General features: G+C 36.0%; 1 long non-coding RNA gene across 28 annotated transcripts in view; it reads right to left on the bottom strand.

Moving 5' to 3' along the window:
- Window positions 1-21,283, bottom strand: part of LOC147363323 (uncharacterized) — a 504,516-nt gene that overhangs the window by 75,429 nt on the left and 407,804 nt on the right. For 2 of the 28 annotated variants that reach the window (XR_015136959.1, XR_015136961.1), the window contains exon 6: window positions 16,233-17,540. The exons of 8 other annotated variants lie outside the window; for them this stretch is intronic. This is a non-coding gene — a long non-coding RNA (uncharacterized LOC147363323). Of the gene's footprint in view, window positions 1-15,900; window positions 17,541-21,283 lie in introns of those variants that run through there. 18 more of the 28 variants (XR_015136938.1, XR_015136942.1, XR_015136940.1 and 15 more) reach the window with 16 other exon arrangements.

Genomic DNA, 21,283 nt, shown 5'->3' with positions numbered 1-21,283 from the left:
CTTCTGGCTTACTTCACTCTGTATAATAGGCTCCAATTTCATCCACCTCATTAGAACTGATTCAAATGTATTCTTTTTAATGGCTGAGTAATACTCCATTGTGTATATGTACCACAGCTTTCTTATCCATTCATCTGCTGATGGACATCTAGGTTGCTTCCATGTCTTGGCTATTATAAACAGTGCTGCGATGAACATTGGGGTACACGTGTCTCTTTCCCTTCTGGTTTCCTCAGTGTGTATGCCCAGCAGTGGGGTTGCTGGATCATAAGGCAGTTCTATTTCCAGTTTTTTAAGGAATCTCCACACTGTTCTCCATAGTGGCTGTACTAGTTTGCATTCCCACCAACAGTGTAAGAGGGTTCCCTTTTCTCCACACCCTCTCCAGCATTTATTATTTGTAGACTTTTGGATCGCAGCCATTCTGACTGGTGTGAAATGGTACCTCATAGTGGTTTTGATTTGCATTTCTCTGATAATGAGTGATGTTGAGCATCTTTTCATGTGTTTGTTAGCCATCTGTATGTCTTCTTTGGAGAAATGTCTATTTAGTTCTTTGGCCCATTTTTTGATTGGGTCGTTTATTTTTCTGGAGTTGAGCTGTAGGAGTTGCTTGTATATTTTTGAGATTAGTGAAATGTTCCTTAGTATAATGCCCTCAAGGTCCATTGATGTTATCACAAAAGGCAAGATTTCCTTCTTTCATACGGCCAAATTATGTAAAGGAATATAATTGCATTATTATACACACATATATATATATATTCCTATATAAATGTAAAGGAATATAAATTTTAAATATATACACATGTATGTGTGTGTATATATTTAAATTTTTGTTTATTCTTAAACAATCTAAAGACACTGAGTTTATTTCACTGCCTTGACTATTGTGAATAATGTGCAATGAACATGGGGGTATAATTAACTATTAAGATAGTAATTTCATTTCCTTCAGAAATATACCCAGAAGTTGGACTGTTGAATCACACGGTGATTTCATTTTTCATTTTTTTGAGGAAGCTCTGTACTGTTTTCTGTACTGTTTTCCAATTTACAATCCCACCAACACCACACAATGCCTCCCTTTACTCCACATCCTTACCAACATTCATAATTTCTTCTCTTTTTGATAATAATCATTCTAAGAATTGTGAGGTGTACCTCATTGGGATTTTGATTTGCATTTCCCCGATGATTAAATCTTTTCATATACCAGTTGTCCATCTATACGCCATTTTGGGGAAAAAGTCTACTCAAGTAATTTTCCCATTTTTAAAATTGGATTGTTTACTTCTGTGTTATTGAGTTGTATGGACTCCTTCTATATTTTGGATATTGCATGCATGCTAAGTCACTTCAGTTGTGTTCAACCCTTTGCAACCCTCTGGACCTTAGCCCACGTCCTCTGTCCATGGGATTCTCCAGGAAAGAAAACTGGAGTGAGTTGCTGTGCCCTTCTCCAGGGGATCTTCCCAAACCAGGGATCAAACCTGGGTCTCTCAGTCTCCTTCACTGGCGTGTAGGTTCTTTACCACTAGTGCCACCTGGGAAGCCCATTTTGGATATTAACCCCTTATCAAAAGATGGTTTGCAAATATTTTATCCCATAGTATAGGTCACCTTTGCATTTGGTGATTGTCTATTTTGCTGTGAAGAAGCTTTTTGTTTGATGTAGTCCCACTTGCTTATATTCGCTTTCTTGCTTGTACTTCTGGTGTCAAATAAAATAAACGTTGTTAACTAAGATCAATATCAAAGAATTTTTAACCTGCTTTCTTCTATTAACTTTATATTTTGGGTTCTTATATTTATGTTTTTAACATTTTGATTTAATATCTATGAGTGGTGTAAGACAGAGGTCCAATTTCATTCTTTTGCGTGTAGCTGTCCAGTTTTCCTAACATCATTAAATAGATTATGGTTTCCTCATTGAATATCTTGGTTCCCTTATAAAATACCTGTTGACCACATATATGTGGGTTTATTTTGGGGCTCTTGATTCTGTTCTGTTGGTCTATGTGTTTGTTTTTATATCAGTAATGTAAAGATTTGCTTATTCTAGCTCTGTAGTATAGTTTGAAATCATGAAGTGTGATGCCTCCAGCTTTTTTATTCTCTCTCAAGATTGCTTTGGCTATTCAGGGTTGTTGTTTTTTTTACAACAAATTTTAGTTGTGTTTTCAAATTGTATTAAAAAAAGCCATTGGAATTTTTTATCAAGATTGGATTGAATATAGATTCAATATAGATGACTTTGGGTAGTTTTAACATTTCAACAATACTGTATTAATTCTTTCAATCCATCTGCATGGAATATCTTTCCATTTATTTAGAAAGTATCTTCCTAAATACTTTTCATGAAGTCTTTCAGTGTGCAAGTCTTTTACCTCTCAGTTCAGTTCAGTTCGGTCGCTCAGTCGTGTCTGACTCTTTGCGACCCCATGAACTGCAGCACGCCAGGCCTCCCTGTCCATCACCATCTCCCGGAGTTCACCCAAACCCATGTCCATTGAGTCGGTGATGCCATCCAGCCATCTCATCCTCTGTCGTCCCCTTCTCCTCCTGCCCCCAATCCCTCCCAGCATCAGGGTCTTTTCCAATGAGTCAACTCTTCACATGAGGTGGCCAAAGTACTAGAGTTTCAGCTTTAGCATCATTCCTTCCAAAGAAATCCCAGGGCTGATCTCCTTCAGAATGGACTGGTTGGATCTCCTTGCAGTCCAAGAGACTCTCAAGAGTCTTCTCCAATACCACGGTTCAAAAGCATCAATTCTTTGGCGCTCATCTAACATTTTGGGGTGAAGTCTTTAGGACTTTCCATATACAAAATCATGTCATCTGCAAACGGACACAATTGTAACTTTTTTTTCCAATTCAGATACATTTTATTTCTTTTTGGTGCTTAACTGCTCTGGCTAGGGCTTACAGCACTATGTTGATTAGCAATGGTGAGAGTGGGCACACATGTCTTGTTCCCAATTTTAGCAGCAAAGTTTTTAGTCTTTCACCATTGAGTATATGTTAGCTGTGAGTTTGGCCTTGATTACATTGAGATATGTTCCTTCTATATCCAATTTGTTGTTTTTATCATGAAAAGATGCTGAATTTTGTCAAATGCTTTTCTTGCATCTGTTGAAGTGACCATATCATTTTTATCATTCATTCTATTAATGTGGAGCAGCACATTACTGAGTCACATATGTTGAAGCAAACTTGCATCCCAGGAAAAAATCTAACTTGGATGTATTATCCTTTTAAATGCTTTTTTGACTTTGGCTTGCTAATTACTTGTTGAAAATTTTTGTGTCTATATTTATCAAGGATATTGGACCATATAGTTTTGTTTCCTTGTACTGTCCTTTTCCAGCTTTGAAATGGGTAATATTGGTCTTATAAAATGAGTTTAGAAATGTTCTCCAAATTTTTGGAAGGTTTTGAGAAGGATTGCTGTTAATACTTTCTATTTTAAAACATTTGGTAGAATTCACTGTGAAACCATCTGGTCCTGGGCTTTTCTTTGTTGGGAGGATTTTGAATACTCAATCAGCAAGTGCTGGAGTAAGCAAGACCTCTGAGCATATGAAGGAACTTGCAGGGAGCCATCTAGGGCCACAAGAGTAGGCCTGGTGCCAAGTGAGCCACCTCTGGGGTCTCAGGTGAAGCAGGCTGCTGACCTCAGTCCTCTTCCGTAGGGAGAGGGTATCTCTGTACTAGGCTACCTGGGCTTAGGGAGGGGTGGGAGGGACATGAGAAACTACCTTCCCTACCCTCCTCAGTACATCTTTTCTTATTTCTATGCTTCACCCATAATATTCTGTATTTCCTCACCTGGAATCTTTGGCTCTTCTGAAGGTAATTTCTTACATGGATAGTTGTTCAAATTGATGTTACCAGGGAGGGGATAGTCACTAGGAATTCCTTTGCCACCATCTGTTCTTTTCTTTTCTTAATTCTAATTTACTTCTTTCAATTCCTTCATTAATGTGTAGAAATCACAGTCTCACAATGAATTTCCATTCACAGTTGGTTCATTTTTTTCACTGTTATGAGGTTATAGCAGTTCTTCCTCTGTGAATTATCAGTTTATATACCTAATCTATTATCTACTGAATTTAAAAAATTTTTATACTATTCTTTAGGGATTCTTCTATTTTATATCATTGGGTTAGAAAAATATGACTTATGTGGTATTTGTTGTGATCAAAAGAGTATAATGTTGAAAAAAAGAGTACAAATAGAGAGTCCATAAAATAATACATACATGTATATATGTGTATGTATAGATATAAATGCATAGGAGAAATTAATGTATGGTTAAACTGATATTTCTATTCCAAGAGGACATATGACTTGTTTAATATGTCACTGGTGTAACAAATAGTCTCTAAGAAAATTAATTCAAACCCTTGCCTCACCTCATAGAAATGAATATCAGAATAAGCAAAAAATAAGAAAAATAAGCAAAAAATCAATTCTCTAACTCAGATCTAATCTCTGAAAAATAATGACACATAAACTCTCTCACAGTAAAGCTGAGACACAAAGAATATGAAGGTTCTTGTCAGAATAAGAGTATAAAGTCACCATAAATGCAAACAGAAATATTATAAGGTTTCAGCCAATGAGTTGTTCCACTTTAGGCAGATTTTTGCAGCTAGAACGCACTATTCAGTGGTGAGGTATAGGGCACTGAGAACTGGAAATGCTTTTCTCAAAAGAGAAGAGCTCACAACAAAGGAAAGAAAAAGTTGCTATACTTCTGCGCTCATAATGCAGATCATTTGCATAAATGGAATCTGAGTAAGAAGTTTCTCCAGCAGATTGTAAGATATAAGTAAAGCAGAGGAAATTTGCTTTCTTCTCATGAAATCAAAAAGAAATTATTCATCTCCATGAATGCAAATGAAAGCTTTCCAAATGGTGTGGTCATAACACGGTAATTAAATGCCTGAGTGCCAGCCAGATTCCTTCATTTTTCTAAATTATAATAATTACAATTGACCATTACTGATAATTACAGTGATCAGAGTGTCAAATTCCAATTTTTCATTCTCTTTTCTGTATTTAATGTGTAACTTCCTTCCAGGAAAATCCATCAAGTATTCTTTCTCCTTACTCAAATCCTTTCTACTCTTTTACCTCACACCCACAGAAATCAGCTCTCTCTTCACCCTTTCCTTTCTGTCTACTCACCTCCTAATCATACTTTCTTTTTTTTCTTTTTTTGAATTTCCTCCAGGGGCTAATCAGGAGGCATCTAGCTATACAAGCATTATGTCAAGGTAAAATTAAAAGATTAAATATGTAAATTATTGTTTCAAAAAGGATTCTGTGTATTCTGAATGCCTAAATCACTTTATACCCACTTATTATCCCTGTAATTAAAATGGAAGCTAGTAATCAAAGGTCCTAACCAATTCCTTGAGGAAAGCATACAAGTTAAAAAGAAAAGGATTACCTAATCCTTCCAACTTTAAATTAATTCTCTGTTTCTCAGGCCTTATAAATGTATCACTTTCTTAACTGTTATAAATGGTTTCTTTTGCGGGACTTTAAAACAATTTCCTACAAATCATATTTTAAATATTTCTTTCCTTTTGAATTAAATAATTTCATTCTCCAGGTGTCTTCTTGGAAAACATAAATGACTCTGAGTAAGTCAAACTGCCCTTAATCACCCATGGTACAAGTTTATCAACTTGCATCTTTTCAGAGTATTCACTCAGATCAAGTGTTAGGGAATTCTGTGGGCCATATTGGCAATATGAATCAAAATGTCAAAGCACAGAAATTTTGGTCTTTCAGTAATATCTATAAAAAATATATAAATAAATGTATGTTTATTGTAATGGCAACCCACTCCAAGATTCTTGCCTAGAAAATCCCATGGACAGAGGAGCCTGGTGGGCTATACTCCAAGGGGTAGCAAAGAGTCGGACACGACTAAGCAACTTCACTTCACTTCATTGTATTGTAATTTGTTTCAGTAAAAAAATTATAAACTTATGTGCCCATCAACAGATAACTAACCATTTAAATTATGGTACAAATACACAATGGAGAAATGTTTACATATCATAAAGTTATTATACATATATGGACACAACACACTTATTAACAAGAGAGGTTGTCCAAAACATATGGTTCCATCTATGTATAATATAATGCATGTATGTAAGTGTGTGAACAGAGAGCAAGGACAGAAAGAATTATTACCAATGTCAGCAGGTCTTTTATCTGAGTGGCAGGACCTTAGATAACTTTGATCTTTTATAACTTTTATACAGTTTTATATATTGATAAAAGTGCAACAAGGATTAGAACCATGCTATAAAGGATCCTCTAAGTATCTCCAAATGGATTTTATTTCATTTAATAGATTCTATTTAATTTTGTTTATTTGCTTCTATCCATTGTTTATAAACTTGTATTATTGAGCTCCTATACTGGTTGAATTATGTCCCTATAAAAATTCACAATATTCATAGTGGCAGAAACAAAAGCCTATTAGATTTTTGTTCTCTACCTAAAACATTCCAACATATTTATCAGTGATATCAGGACATATTTAACTGGTACATTTATTCACAGATTCGAATTATGCATACTTTGCCTCTTACTTAAACATTACTGCCCTTATCAGACCCAATTCTCTGGGGGAAAAAATGGAAGAGACCTTGTGTTAGAACTGGAAAGTTACTCCCTTTAGATATACAGAAGTTGCAGCCCTCCAGGAGCAGACATTCTGAGGAAATTTATTACTTACTAAAGATCCTTGCAATAAGCTGATGACACAAAGTAGACAGCTTCCTCACAAAACGATCAGAACAAGATTCTCCTATATCCCACAGTCCTTTACCCACACTAGCCTATTATTCTTGCCTTCATATTTTTCCTCATTTTTTAAGATCCAATCCTTCCAATTTAGCCTACTGTGGTTTTTCCTAAGTCTAGGCTTCACTAGAGAGACTCATCTCTCTACACCCATGTTTTTTATCTGGGTGATCTAGCCTTGAGTCTCCAACCCCCAAAGGGACATGTGGCAAGTCTGGAGCCCATTATTGGTTGCCATGATTGGGGAAAGATGGCTGCACTGGCATCTATTAATTAGGGCGAGACCAAAAACACTGTTAAATATCCTACAAAGCGCAGAACAGCCTCTCCACCATAAACACACACAACAAAGAATTATCTGACTCAAAATATCAATAATACTGAGGTTGAGAAGCCCATCTCTTGATAGAAACAGTTTTGGCTGAATGAGAAAGAAAATAGAGGTCTGAAAACAAAGAGAGGCTCCCATACTCCTAGGAAATGACTGATTGTCCCACAACTATGTTAACCAGTAGCCACCAGAACTGGTTTTAAACCTCCTGATCAACCACTAAAAATCTGTCTCTGTGAATACACTTTTACAATCCAAACAGTCAGTGACAGCTTTTTGGTTTTGGATGTCAGACAATCAGGAATGACTTCTTTCCAATGAATACAGTACTCAAGGCCAACCGATCAACAGCTATCACACATGCATAGATGTGAGCAAACCATTTGCACCTCTGTCCCTAAATCCCATGCTATTCAAAACTGTGTATAAAATTAACAGGTTTCTTTCCCTGGGTGGATTGTGCCTGACCAACACAATTCTGCCTGACCCTAGTAAGCTATAAATTTATCTTTGTCTTAAATTTCAAATAGTGACAAACCCAGAATTGTCAAAGGATATTGAGAACACCCCTGAATATCTGAGATAGAAAGGCAAATTAATGATTTTTTTATAGTAAAAGAGAGCTATGCTGATCAAGAACAACAGACTGCTGATTTTATTTAGTGATTTGGTCAACAGAGTTCTTCCAATACGAGGTTGTAACTCTAACACAGACAAACCAAGAACAGACAAGAAATAAAGGCCATTAAGACTGGTGAACAGTATGTGCTTACAAATAATTTCTTGGGTTCCCAAACCAAGCAGAGGCTAGGAAAAGAGCTGTATGATCAACAATATGATGATGTTAATGCTGGAATGCAGACTAAACAAAGGAAACCTCTTTCACAAACTGACCAAAATGGGAGAGCTCACATGAAAGACGTTTAGGTCACCCAGGGCAAAGTCTGACCAATTAACTTTTTATGAATTTGTTACCAGCCTAACAAACCATTAGCCTTCAGATATGTCTTGCATTAGCATAGACTTTTTTGAGTTGTTTTTCCACTTACTACCTAAGAAAGATACTCTTATACATTATAAAACCCAGGAAACACAAAATATATATAAAACAAGATTGTACATATACACAGACAACAGCAAAAGTAAATTAAGCAGTGGGAAAATAAATAGATTAATGGTTAAACAACAACAACAACATACCAAATGGCATACTTTCAAACCTAGAGGTCTAATGACCTTATATAAAATACTCAGTCTAAGTATTTACCATGTAAAGTAATGTATTTGTCTAAAACTTAGACAAGGACTGGGCTAAATTATGGAAAGACCATGGTCTAATAACTTTATGCAAAGTTTCATTTGTTTACAAATTCAAGGATAACAAAGTAAATTAGTATTAAAAGCTCAGTGAAGCTGATCAGAACTCAGACAGCTGTTGAGACTAACTCAACCCAAAATACAGAGTTTGAGTCATAGGGTCCAATGAGAACACCTGGTGCTCTGAGCATTCTCTGTAATCCTGCCAGTCTTCAAAACAATCTCAGTAGAATCTTGTTGATCCTGGTGCACTTCTGACAAAACAGTGCCTATCAATACCTAAGGAAGAGATGTTGCTCTATCTGTTCCTATAGCAGGAAAATGAAATATTTCACTTTAAGAGCCTTGACCCTTAACCTAGTGTTTCTAAGAAATGGATTTTCTTCTTTCTGGCCACTTTGCTATAGTTACTCAAAGACCACATCATGGAGCTACGCAGATTTCAAAGCACATTTCTTGGGAAGTATTTCATAGCTTAATTCATGCATTTATTAAAAAACTTTTATTAAATGGTAATTATCTACCAGACAGTTTTGGACATTGGATAGTCATCAATATTTGTTCATCTATGGGTCACCATTTGTCTGTGATTGAATGATGTACTTAGAAAGTTCTAAAATTAATTCTTTGTATCATCTTTAATTTGTTGTCAGCTAAGCCTCTAAAAATAAGTATTCAAGCTTTTTCTCTTTTATTCATATAATAATAGAAAAGCCTGACATTCTGATTTTTTGAAGAAATATATGTGCTAAGAAAAAAGGTCATTTGATATTCTTGAAAATGTTTGCTATAAAAATGACCCAGTGGAGTAGAGGATAAAAAGCTAACACTTAATAAGGTCATTTTTCTAGTACCTATATTTATAGAGTACTCTATACTCTGGGAAGTAATTTCATTTCTAAAATAAAATTTTCTTCCATAATGGCACAAGCTATTTAAGTTATTTAAGCCAGTTATTTAAGCCAAACATTTAGATGGTCATCCTTGATTTCCTGATTCACTTCCAGTCCAGCAGTTAGTCTGTCCTACCTGACTGCTCTACCCCCAAAATGTAAATCTGTCCCCTCATTTCCACTGTAATAGCTACTTCCCTAATCCTTATCCAGATTATTGTCATAACCAACCACATCCTCAGTTATTCTACTCCTGCATTTCTATAATCCAATTCCCAAAAAGCAGTCAAAAAGATAACTTTAAAATGTTCAGCAGATCATATAATACTGCAGTCGAATATCCTCCAGTGACTGCCCATCATGTTTAGAACACAATTCAAACTTCTTTAAAAAGCCTATCATGTTCCTAATTTGCTGACATAATTTTCTATTTTTCTCTTCATTCAAAATAACACTGCTTGATTGGCTTTCTTTCTCTTTCTGCTGCTGCTGCTAAGTCGCTTCAGTAGTGTCCAACTCTGTGCGACCCCAGAGACGGCAGCCCACCAGGCTCCCCCATCCCTGGGATTCTCCAGGCAAGAACACTGGAGTGGGTTGCCATTTCCTTCTCCAGTGCATGAAAGTGAAAAGTGAAAGTGAAGTCACTCAGTCGTGTCCGACTCTTAGCAACCCCATGGACTGCAGCCTACCAGGCTCGTCCACACAAGGGATTTTCCAGGCAAAGTACTGGAGTGGGGTGCCATTGCCTTCTCCGCTAGAAAATATCAAATACGTACTTTTCTCATGGTTTTTGCACCTACCATTTCACCTGCTGAACTTGGTTATTCCACTACTTAGATGGAACCCACAGTGTGTCAAGTCTTACAACAACCATCACCTAACTCAGGGAGGCCATTCCTAACTATCCATAGTCCTTTCAGATTGTTCAGCATCATATGCCACATATATATTCCTTGTAGCCCACTTGCCAAAATATGACAGGACCTTCTCCAAGAGTTTATTTATTTTGCTCCTTTTTTGCCTTTCTCACCCATTGGAACACAAGTCCTAAAAATGTTTGTCTGTCTTGTTCATTTACATAACCTCAGTAACAACAACTAAGCCTGGAAGATAGTGAGTGCTCAATAAACATGCAGAATGCATACAATTATGATTCATTGACTCATGAAATCATGGATGTGAATAGGACAGGTTCAAGGGAGTCAAGAAAATACCTTACGTGTCTGAACTGAGGAGACACAAAGAAATAATGTCTGGATCCCCATTTCTGTCCCTTATTACAGTTCTTTCTTGGCCCTCTCAAAAATGATGTTTAGGTTTGGCTCAACATAAATTGTTTAAAATTTTCTCTTTAAGAGTCATAAGAATTTCTAGATCATTATTTTTCACTTGTGAAAGAGATTGGTAAGTGCCCTGTAAGTGCATGTTTTTCAAGATATCTGGTGAAATTCTGAGCTAAAGTAATTTTCAGTGGTAGTTTAATTCAAGAAGCATTTGAAGACCAGTGTGTTCTTTAGGTCCTGGAATTTTAGAGACAGAGAACACCTAGATCTTGAACACTCTTAGAATTTGATTCCACTCAGTAGTTTATCTCCCCTGATATACTGTTATCTTTCCATTTCTGCATCAATGAAAACAACTTATCTTTTATTGCAATTATACCACTAACCTATACAATATTTATATATAATTTTCTTCCCATTCTATCTTCAAATGTACTTTGATCTTTAACTTATGTAGAGATATGTGATATGTGGAGAGCAGCACAGCAGTAAAAAGAGACTGAACTTGAATTAGACAACCATAGGTTCAAATTCTGACTCTACCATTCACTAGCTGTGTGAACTTGAAAAAATTTCATAACCTCTTTGAGCCTCTTTTCTCATTAGTAATACTTATAATATCTCATTGTACTGTTATGAGAAATCAGTTTATAAACAATGTTCAGTGTAGTGCCTAACACACAGTGGAAACAACATTGATATAATTTACCTCCTAAATCTTCTCTTGTCTACCCTTGATGGTAAGTCACCATAATGTTTTGGGAATATTGGAAGGGTATAGAGATATAAATTTTAAAAATAAAAATATAAATTTTAAAAATAAATAGCATTTTTTTCCAAACTTGTTTTCTCTCTCTCCCTCTATCTCCTTTCCCTGTCTACATACTTTTTTTTTTTTTTTTTTCTGAACCATTTGAGAGAAATTTCAGGCATCTTACCCATTGAGTACAAATGTAGAAAAATAATATACAAATCCTAGCACCTCTAAACGGATAAGGCAATGGCACCCCACTCCAGTACTCTTGCCTGGAAAATCCCATGGATGGAGGAGCCTGGTAGGCTGTAGTCCATGGGGTTGCTAAGAGTCGGACACGACTGAGTGACTTCACTTTGACTTTTCCCTTTCATGCATTGGAGAAGGAAATGGCAACCCACTCCACTGTTCTTGCCTGGAGAATCCCAGGGACGGGGGAGCCTGGTGGGCTGCCGTCTATGGGGTCGCACAGAGTTGGACACGACCGAAGCGACTTAGCAGCAGCAGCAGCAGCAGCAGCAGCAGCAGCAGCAGCACCTCTAAAATGCTAGGTGTTGTAAATAAATTGAGAGAGGTCATTAACCAAAGAGATTGTAAATTGAAAGTGCACTTTTTTTCAATGCTTAAGAAAGGTTTAGAAGAACTGCCACAGTTAGAAATAGAGATCTGGTGGGTCAGGCATAACACTCACCAGAGAAGCCAGCCCTTTCCTTTGTGGCTTAGCTCTAAGAGAAGGATTCAGAACACAGGGCCAGGTCTTTAACTTTCTATTTTGAAAGAGTTTCAAACTCACAGAAAAGTTACTAAATATTTCACATAGCATCCTTGTACTGTAGCCTTTACCATTACTTTTAGCATTTTTTTCCAAACTTGTTTTCTCTCTCTCCCTCTATCTCCTTTCCCTGTCTACATACTTTTTTTTTTTTTTTTTCTGAACCATTTGAGAGAAGTTTCAGGCATCTTACCCATTCCCATCTAAACACTTTGGTGTAAATTTCCTAACAGGACTTTTCTTACACAATCACAATGTACTTATCAAAATCAGAAAATTCACATTGATACAATATAGTATGTAGTCTGTAGATATTATTCCAAGTTCACTAGCTGTCCCAATAGTATTCTTTATAAGCAAAAGATAATCCTGGACTACTCAATTCTCATCTTTTAAGTCTTCTTTAATCTATAAGAGTTCCTCATCCTCTCTTTATCTTTCATGTTACTGGTACTTTCAAAGAATAGAGGACAGTTATTTTTTGAAGAATGCCCCTCAATTTGGGCTTGTCCCATGGCTCCTCACAATTGAAATGATGAGCTGTGCTTTCTATGTATTCTACTCAAAGGCCATTGTCTTCTCTGAGTCTCCTAGATCTATTTGAAACCACATTAGTCTCTTCTTTCTCTGAACTCCTATTGCACTTAGGGTCAATACCATAACATTAGACCTAAATCTTTTCTAACTGAAATAAATTTATCTGAGAAGAGGAGGTATCTTCTGTAACTATCATCACATAGCCCTCTATCCATATAGGAAAAGAATAGCCAATTAGACTTCATGTCAGAAAAAAATATGAAATCTATGTTTCAGAAGCTTCATTTACCTAGTGAAAAATGAATGACAGTCTCTGTATCACTCCAACGGATCCTCTGAAGCCTCTATTAATATTAATTTCTAAGCTCATCAATGGAAGAAGACAAACAGACTATTTAAATTCATCTTGTGCTAGTCGTGATTGGCTTAGAAGATTTCAAGGAGACAATGACCCTAAAGTTGGACTGGCATTTATGACAGAGAAAAGGAGAAAATGAATTTATGAATTAAATTGGATATCCATAGAGCTAGGAGAAGAAATTGGTAATTTACTCAAGTTTTCTTTCATTTGCTTAAAGAAACACATTTGTTGTTAAGTTCTAGTCTAGTGTGATAGTGAAGGACAGGGAAGCCTAGAATGCTGTAGTCCATGGGGTCACAAAGAGTTGGATGCGACTGAGTGACTGAACAATAACATGGCTTCTGAAGTGTTACCATGTAGAAACCTGCTTTCCATGATGCCTTTCCATTAGGGAGCAATTAGGACCAGCTGTTCTCCATTCACAGCAGTTTGAGGCCCATGGGAATCCTCGTATATTAAGAGTTTAGAGATTTGTTGACTTTAATGTGCCCAACTTTTGCAATGAGAATTGAAAACAAGGCTATTATAAGGATCCCTTTGTGCACGAAAAGCTTAGAGAATAGAGAAAATACATAGAACCTATAACATCTTTACAAACAAAAGAGTTGCATTTTTTTTAAAAATATATGAAGAAACTGGAAAACAGCAGAGTCCCAGCTGAGGCAATCATTGCACTTTATGGATACTCAGTCTAAAGCATTTAAATTTAACAATTAAAAAGACACTGGGGAAGAAGGTAATGTTCCATTTTGGTACTTTAAACCTGTTGTTTATGTTTCACTGAGTAAGTTCTCAAAATTTTCAACTGCTCCTGCTTAAAACCAGAGGTGCAAATAATGAGAGCTGCAACAGACTATGAATCAAGATAAACACTCAAATTGCCTTAAAGAAACAGAAATCTCAAAAGATCAGTGGACTGAGATTGAAAAAAGTCATTTAAGCAGTGAGTCCCATGAAACACAAGAAAATTTATGAGAAAATACAGTGATTCCAAAATGGAAATTCAGGAATGCTATTCTTTAAATGATTAATTCAAAATAAGAGCAAAGTAATGTCTACTTCTATTTCTTTGGATTACATTCTTTTCATTAGCCCCACCAAATCCAGAAGCATATTATAAATATTTTCTTATATATAGGTTATTGAACCCAGACACAGAATATTTTTAATCATAATAATAAATTTATGAAGGAAGCAAAATGGAAATGAAATCCAATTTCTTCAGTAAGACAATGCTTTCTTTCCCAACATATCCATTATGTCATTAATACCACATAGTATCTGTTAGGCACATGGCCTCAAGGCAGACAATACATAAATAAGTTAAACTGACATGATATCCATTTACTAGAAAAAACTATAAAAGAAAATAAGCAAGTATGTCAAACTCTACTTTCTATTTATATTCAGTCCTGGTCTGCTTCCACATTCTCTGCCTACCATATGTAGCTATCAAACTAAATGAAAGAAAGTATTGGGAAAAAATGTAATAAAATCTTTATAGCACAGATAACACTGGCTCAGTGTGTTAACTTTGGCTGTATATACTAATATTGGATAAATACAGAAAAGATATTAGCTTAAACATCTTGATTCCTTTGACCAGTGAGGAGTGAGCTACAAAAGTCATTCTTGTAAATAATATGTAAGAACTTGCACAGGCCATGGACTGTAACTGAGGCTGGGGATATGGCTGTGAACCAGATGGTTAAAGTCCTCACTTATCACTTATCTCAAATATAATGATAAAGCTAAAAGAAAAATAGACCAGGATAACATGAGAGGAAGTAGTCATGCCAAAGAATAGGAAGTGTTTGGATCATCAGGAAAAGAGTTTTTGAAGAGGTGACATTTAAGCTAAAATCTGATTGATAAGAGGCTCCAGCCATGAAATGATCTGAGAGCAAAGTGTTCTTGGTAAAAATAACAGTAGATTTAAAGGCATGGCTAGATGGAGGAAAAGAAAGAAGAGTTCTATAGCCTAACACAATAAACCCAGACCCCTAAATTCACTGGCCCATGCCTCCTGGAGCACAACATGGATATAGGACTGAAACTTGAAACTTGGCCTAGGAAATCTTACTTGATATCCATGATCTTTTTTTGTAAAACCCTGCCTACTTCTAGACGGTTCATGGGCTGTCTCTGAATCTTGACTCTTAAAATAGTGTCTTTGTAAAAAGTCTGCAGAGATGAATATCAACACTTGGCATGCCATCTGCATAGAGCTAATTATATACACTTTGTTATTTGTCACTATAAGATATTTCAGAATGAAATGTGCGAACCATCTGCCAACAACTTTATTCACATTTCTTGGATCATCAACAAGAAACCTTTTACTTCTTTTCTCCCTGGGGAACAAAAATTGTAATATGCACAAGGTGAGTAGATGGGAAAAGATTCTAAAAATGGCTTTGGCGTGTACCAGAAAAATAGGAGGTATTTTCAGTAGAATGTCCTAGAATCATACGTATTCATTACTCTACCATGTGTCCTTGATACAGAGTTATACAAACTAAACCTAACCCCCCAAGTGTCAGACAGACACCAGTGCTTTTGGCATTATTTACATGATTGTTGGGTAAGGAATAACAAAGAATCCATGAGCTTAAAATAAATTGCAGTTTGTCATTTGATTATGTAAATATGTGGTTGCATGATCTCCAAACTCTCCAAATCACATTTTATGCACAAAGGCAAAACCAGCTTTTGTGTTGTGAAAAGCAGGTGCACAATTATTCCTACAAAGAAAAAGAGTCATTTGCAATGATTTTGCAGGGGGAGATTATTGAGCAATTACTGATGTACATGCTAATTTTGTTTTACCCTCTGACCATCTTCTGTTTGTAAAATGGTTGGGCTTCTCTCTCTCTTTGATAAGCGAATGAAGCTGCAGAAACAGAGATAAGGAAGTTGGACAATTCATGCCATTGCCAGTGGACATCAACCTGGCACCATTTGTTCAAGCATTTCTCACTGAGTACTTGTCATGGCCCAGCATTTAATAAAATACTCAGGCAAAGTTTAATACCTAACTGACAATGAGTTTTCCAAATACCCCTACAGAAAGCCAGGGACTCAGTATTTCTGCAATATGCATAATTTTTAATTCTATTTTCTAACAGTCCATTTGGAAAGAAACTGAGAGGTGAATGCAGAAAATTAAAACAGGCTATGCTTTGATTTAGAAATTCAACACACCACCTTGCTACCCAAGATTCTCTCAAAGTCAAAAGGTTTGTGTATTCACTATGATATAAAATTAGAACTTGGATGATTCTAGAAGGCAAAAGAGTGACAGAAATACTTTTCTTCACCACTTAAGCTGCTTTCACTACTTGAGCTCTGAAATTTTCTAGGATTATAACTATAATTAATACTATAAACAGTCAAATTTCTTTTTGTGAAATTAAAATTTTATAAAGTTGGCTTAAGTGTATACATCTAAAAATTTTATAAATAAACACATCTACACATGTATACATACACAGGTACACTAATCTTTAACTATATACTTATATCCATATTTTAAGGAATCGATGAAAAATCTCTAATTGTAGAAAACTATTTTACATAATTCAAAATCATTGAAGTATCAATTACCTTGAAAAATTATCCTATTGAAACTACTTGGGAAATATTCGAGTGTACATAATTTTACTCAAATATTTGATAGGGCTTCTTGTAAACCATTAGAATAGAAACAGTTGGTATAAATGAGCATAGACAAGTATTAGAAATAGACTATTATAAAATCCTGGATAAGATGGGAAAATATAACTGGATACTAATTAATTCTAGATTATATTAAAATAAGTAAATGTCTTGACCTAAAGGTATAGCCACATGAATCAATATCACTTGGAAAAAAAGGCTCATAGCATATACAATTGTATTCCATCCTTGACCATTCTGCGTATCAAGTCCATGAATGCTTTGGATGAGGAAAGGTAATATGCTCATTATTTGATTATTAAGAGAAACAGAGAAAAGGCCGACACAAAAAGTGAATTAAGGTTAAAAATGATAGGATGAAACAATAGGCAAAATTTATCAAAAAAGAAAATGAATATAGTAAAATGTATTCTGGATTTTATTAAAAGTTGTGGTTTAGCCACCAAGCCGTGTCCAGCTCTTTTGCAACCCAATGTACTGTAGCCTGCCAGACTCCTCTGTCCTTGGGATTTCCGAGGCAAGAATACTAGAGTTGGTTACCATCTCCTTTTCCAAGGGATCTTCTTGATCCAGGGATCAAACCCCATCTTCTGCATTGGCAGGTGGTTCTTTATCACTGAGCCAACAGAGAAGTCCAGTCTGGATTATATTAAAAGTACATTTAATCAAAGTTGTGCAAGGATAAGCATGGGATAGGCTGGAATGTTTGGTATGCCATTTACGCACTGTATACACAGGAACAAGTTGCCTAAGCTGTTTGTGTTTCAGTTTCTCCATCTGTAAAACAGATTTAATAAACACAGTATGACCTTTTATGAATGTTGTAGGGTTCAATGAGTCTAAAGTTTATTCAGACACAGAATCAGGTGGTAATGAATGCTAAATAGTATTGTGTTTGTAAAAAGAAGAAGAAGGGGTGTTTCAGCTGGCATCTCAATGAGAATCAAAAGTGTTAGGAGACTGCTGAAAGACTTAATACCCTGCCCAGGGCTTCATTAAAAGAAGTACAATATTAAGACTCAGAAACCTATGGGAATGTATTCTTGTGCCAACCCAGCCCCTGGTCATCCTCTGCCTTTCTGGAACATCTGCCTTCTGCTGTTCCTTTCTTTGTTTCTCTACAAGCATCCTTGCATATCTTTCTGTCCCTATCTCCCTCTCTATTTCTCTTCCTATGCCACCTTCTTTCTGTCATTTCAGAGGAAACCTCAACATTCTTGAGTTCATCTAAGGGAGAGCCAAGACTAGCTGGTAAGGTTGGAAGTGGGGTGCTAAAATGGTACCTTAGTGAAAGGAGAGTACTGGGCTCAGGGAGGAGAAGGCAGGCTGAGGAGCAAAGTGAGCTGTTTTAAAGTCTAAGGTCACACAGTTTAAGCCAGGGTTTTGCGGCTCAGTAGGGAACAACAAGAAGGAATGGAGACATTACAGAGACGAAATTACTTGGATTAAACAGTAAACAATTTTTTACCTAAAACTGTCTAGAATTTAAAACAGTCTCCTCAAAAAAGGAACCCTGTACAATGTTGGTGGGAAGGTAAAGTGGTGTAGCCATTATGGAAAGCAGTATAGAAATTTCCTGAAAATTAAAAATAGAGCTATCATATGATCTAGCGATCACACTTCTGGATATATATCTGACGAAAATGAAATCATTATCTTGAAAAGATATCTGTATTCCATCATGTTTACTAAAGCATTCACAATAGCTAAGAGATAAAAGGGCTTCCATTGTGGTTCAGCTGGTAAAGAATCTGCCTGTAATGTGGAAAAGATGAAAAAAATACCTAAGTGTCCATCAATAGATAAATGGATAAAGCAAGAAATTCTGTAATATGTGACAATATGGATGAACTTTGAGGGCGTTATGCTAAATGAAATAAGACAAACAGAGAAAGACAAATGCCATACAAGCTCACTTAAATGTGGGATCTAAAAGAAGTCAAATTCATAGAAACAAAGAGTAGTGACTGTCAGAGGCTAGGGGGTGGGAGAGATGTGGAGATGTTGGTCAAAAGGCACGAACTTTCATTTATTAGAGAGATCTATTTCTGAGGATCCAGTGAACCACATAGTGACTGTTGTTGTTGCTGCTGCTAAGTCTCTTCAGTTGTGTCCGACTCTGTGCGACCGCATAGACGGCAGCCCACCAGGCTCCCCCGTCCCTGGGATTCTCCAGGCAAGAACAGTGGAGTGGGTTGCCATTTCCTTCTCCAATGCATGAAAGTGAAAAGTCAAAGTCAAGTCGCTCAGTCGTGTCCGACTCTTAGCGACCCCATGGACAGCAGCCCACCAGGCTCCTCCATCCATGGGATTTTCCAGGCAAGAGTACTGGAGTGGGGTAACATTGCCTTCTCCAGTGACTGTTGTTAAAACTATATTAAATGCTTGAAATTTGTTAGAAGACTAAGTCTTAAAGTGTTCTTACCAAAAAAAGTTCATTATGTGAGGAAATGAATGCATTAATTAATCTTATGGTGGTAATCATTCTGCAATATATATGTATTAAATCATCACAATGTATACCTTAAATTTACCCAATGTAATATATCAAAAACAACTCAATAAACTGAGAAAAAATTAGTCTCCTCATGAAGCAGTGAATTTTCTCTCTCCAAAAGTTCAGAAAGGGGCCTGATAGCCTATGATTCCATGACAGCTGGACTTGGATATCCTGGAAAGGACCTGTCAGTTTAACCATTGTTACAGACAAAACAGATGACTGTATTTGCTGTACTGTGGACGTGCTCCAGGAAAACAAGTAACAAAAAAGCAGCATTTTGACCCCAGAAACGGAACAAATTTGGATTGCTCCATTGTATCAAGATATTAAAAACTCTTGTCAAAGTAAAAAATATTATCTGGGAGTGATGTTTTTAATCACTGTCATTTTATAGTGAATTTATTTCCCAACTGGGCAAAGTAACATGTATATAAACTAAAATGGAATTCATTTTTGTATACATAGGTAGGCAACTGATGAGAAGATACAAAAAATAAAATCTACTGATTATGTGCTTTCTTTTATGTTCTTCCATTCAGGAAGGCTGTAGTTATGTATGTGATAAATGAAAGACATATTTCTATAAAAAATATGACCCACAGAGGCATTAATAATTATGCAGCCACACAGATATGAGAAAAACATGTATGATTAAGATATTGCCATTTTCAATATATTTAATGTTACTATTTTGCTAAGCATATCAAAAAAGAAAAGGGAAAAAAACACTTGGGCTGCTTACCTATAACCTCAATGCCATTGCCAATGCTATTTAAGGATAATATATATGTGAAAAAGGGGCATATACACTCAGCATTCCAAATATAATTACTTCTGAAACAGATTTCAAAAGAAACACTCTTGATAAATTTGCATAGAGATACAATCACCTTGAAATTTTACTACCAATTTGCTAATGAGGATATAAAGATTGCTCATTTTATATGATACCTTAGGAAACAGGATTATTTTTTTAACAACATAACATTCATCATAGAACCTTCTAGTTGATGCACTTAAAAGTGCATTTTTCTCACTTGTCACTTAGAAAACTGAGATGATGAACATTCCAGGAGAGAAAGACACTTGGGAGCAGTGACACAGCTCTCGGATGCCCCCAGATCCTCTCCCTGTTCCTCTCAAATATCAAGCTACTAGAGAAAGAGTTTCTCAGGAGGAATTGTGAGAAATTAACTTTGAGGCAATGTCTTTGGAGAAGGGAACAGACAAAGGATGAGCAAGGGGATCACGGTAATGCAGAAGAGAAGTAAGAGATGGATTTTGAAGAGGTATCCAACAGGTAAGAGAAAGAGAGACTCCAAAGATGGTTTCAATGGAAAAGAAAGGTCAAACGTCTACTCACGAAATCTGTTACATTTTTCTGTGCCCAGTGTAAAGGTTATGAGGAATATCTTGAATAGGCCTCAGGAATTAGATATTTTTATTCTGTTCCTGAAGCCCATGGTTTCATTTCTGTTCAGAACAAAACCCAGAACTTTTCAAAGATAATTAATGAAGAAGCCTTTAAGGCCTTAGAATTTCATATTATTGCCACAAGCCTGATCCTGCCTCCTCCACACATGATGATCCTGGAATATATCTTTTATTTCTTTGATCCCAAAGGTCACTTCTGCAAATTCAAACATCAAAGTAAAGGAGAAACTAGTGGATTCTTTTTCTTATTGTAGCAATTATTTCAAACAAGCTCTACTTTGCCGTTTTTTCCTCCCACAATAAGACAGAACAGGACACACTAAATCTTCTCCTATGAAAGAAAATCCATTCCTACCATATGGCAGATTGTTAGATTATAAGAGCAAATGATCAAAGCATACTGAAAATCAAGAGACATGAATGTGGCCCCACTCACCACCAAAACATGTGATTGGGGGCAAGTTATTTCCCCTCTCTTGTCCTCTGTTCTGTCCACTGAAAAATAAAAATTCTTAATTCTGTGCTTGCTAATGTTCTTTGTACTTATAAAATTATAGAATTCTGTAGGTAACTCTGTAACAAGCTA

Source organism: Bos grunniens, chromosome 11 (assembly GCF_055505025.1).
Source record: "Bos grunniens cultivar Pamir isolate PY7600 chromosome 11, Bosgru_T2T1.0, whole genome shotgun sequence".
Taxonomy (NCBI): Eukaryota; Metazoa; Chordata; class Mammalia; order Artiodactyla; family Bovidae; genus Bos; species Bos grunniens.
This window is presented reverse-complemented; position numbering and strand designations above follow the sequence as displayed.